Source organism: Mandrillus leucophaeus, unplaced genomic scaffold (genome assembly GCF_000951045.1).
Source record: "Mandrillus leucophaeus isolate KB7577 unplaced genomic scaffold, Mleu.le_1.0 Scaffold8, whole genome shotgun sequence".
Taxonomy (NCBI): domain Eukaryota; kingdom Metazoa; phylum Chordata; class Mammalia; order Primates; family Cercopithecidae; genus Mandrillus; species Mandrillus leucophaeus.
Genome location: NW_012108696.1, coordinates 3,430,292 through 3,432,752, shown reverse-complemented (window position 1 = coordinate 3,432,752; position 2,461 = coordinate 3,430,292).

Below are 2,461 nucleotides of genomic sequence, written 5' to 3'. Positions count from 1 at the left end.
GTCTCGATCTCCTGACCTCGTGATCCGCCCGTCTCGGCCTCCCAAAGTGCTGGGATTACAGGCTTGAGCCACCGCACCCGGCCTGCCTGGCGCATTCTAAAGCCTCAGTGTGAGAAATTATCTCAGGCTGGGTTGTGGTGGCTCATGCCTGGAATCCCAGCACTATGGGAGGCCGAGGTGGGCAGATTTATTTTCAGTCCAGGAGTTCGAGACCAGTCTGGGCAACATGGCAAAACGCTGTCTCTACAAAACAACACAAAACCAAACCAAAACAAAAATAATTAGCCACGCGGGATGGTGTGCACCTGTAGTCCCAGCTACTTGGGAGGCTGGGGTGGGAGGATCATTTGATCCCAGAAGGCAGAGGTTGCAGTGAGCTGAGATCATGCCACTGCACTCCAGCCTAGGTGACACAGAGCCAGACCTTCCCTCAAGAAAAAAAAAAAAAAAAAGGAAAGAAAAATCATCTAATTTAATTCTAATAACTACAGGCACAACTATTAACCTATGGGTCAGTGGGGAACCCTGAGAATTCTTCATTCACTGCTAAGAACTTGAGGGTTGTCAAAAAGGCCTAAATAGATTGGATGCTCGGACGTCTGTCTGCATAAAAACTTTCCTTTTAGCTTAGCTCAGTGGTTCTCAAACTTCAGAAAACTGAGTAGATGGGATCATGCTGGGTATAAAAATCAGGGACATGAGTTGTTTCAGACATCAGGAACTCAGCGGTGAACAGAACAGACAAAATAGCCGTTGGGGAGTTTCTGTTCTGATGGGGAAAGATAAATGAGGTTGTCACTCCACAAATGTGACTCATTATGGTTATTTTCCATCAAAGGCTTTCAATATACTTGGCCGTTTCGCCTTCCAGAAAGATGGTACTAACTTATCCCAGCAATGTATGCAAGTTCTCACTGCCCTGTACCTTCACAAAAACTATTATTGGATCTTTTTGTCAAATATTAGAGCAGCAAAATACTTTTTCACGAGTCTTTTACAATTTCCCACCTATGTCTTTTGTGTGTCCAAAGTGCATCCACGTTCTTTGTGTGTGTTGCTTTATTTTTATTGATTTCTAACCACTCTTTATATATGAGGAATGCTACTTTGTTTAAATATGTTGGTGGTAAATAGCCTTTGTTTCTAATAGAATGAGGCTAGAAAAAGACAACTTGCCAACAGGGACCACCATAAACCTTCATTTGCCCAACAAACATCCTGGCAGTGTATCAATCCTTCCTTCCTTCCTTCCTTCCCTCCCTCCCTCCTTCCTTCCTTCCTTCCCTCCTTCCCTCCTTCCCTCCTTCCCTCCCTGACTCCCTCCCTCCTTCCTTCCTTTGCTCCTTCCCTCCCTTTCCTCCCTCCCTCCTTCACTCTCTCCCTTCCTCCCTTCCTTCCTTTAGATGGGGTTCCGCTCTTGCCCAGGCTGGAGTGCAGTGGCACAACCTTGGCTCACTACAACCTCCGCCTCCTGGGTTCAAGTGATTCTCCTGCCTTAGCTTCTGGAGTAGCTGAGATTACAGGCACCCGCCACCACAACGGGGATTGCAGGTGTGTGCCTGTAGTCCCAGCTACTCAGGAGGCTGAGGTGGGAGGATCGCTGGAGCCTGGGAGGCTGAGGCTGCAGTAAGCTGTGATCATGCCACTGTACTCCAGCCTGGGTGACAGAGCAAGACCCTGTCTCATAAAATAAAATAAGATAAAATAAAACAATAACATAGGCCAGAATGCCTGTTCATCAGAGGCTGGGCAGCAGGGAGAAGTGTGGGTGGGGGGCCTGCATATTCCACCAATCCTGTAGACGAATAGGGAAGGAGGGTGGGTGCCGGGCCCACTTGCCCCCATCTGTAACATATCCACTGCCCTTAGCATTGCCACATTCTGGAATTATAGATACTTTGACTCTTGTAATGTACAAGAGGTTTCTTTCTTTCTTTTTTTTGTGAGAGAGTCTTGCTCTGTTGCTCAGCCCAGGCTGGAGTGCAATGGTGCAATCATAGCTCACTGCAGCCTCCAACTCCTGGTCTCAGGTGATCCACTTGCCTCAGTCTCCAGAATAGCTGGGACTACAGGGGCACACACCACCATGCTCAGCTAATTTTAAAATTCTGGTCGGGCATGGTGGCTCATGCCTGTAATCCCAGCACTTTGGGAGACTGAGGCAGGCGGGTCACTTGAGGTCAGGAGTTCGAGACCAGCCTGGCTAACATGGTGAAACCTCGTGTCTACTAAAAATATAAAAATAGCCTGGCGTGTTGGTGCATGCCTGTAATCTCAGGTACTCAGGACGCAGTAGAATCGCTTGAACCTGGGAGGTGGAGGTTGCAGTGAGCTGAGTTCATGCCACACACTCCAGCCTAGGTGAAAAAGTGAGATTCCGTCTCAAAAAAAAAAAAAAAAAAAAAAAAAATTTTTTTTTTGGTAGAGTCAGAGCCTCGCTATGTGGCTTAGGCTAGTCTTG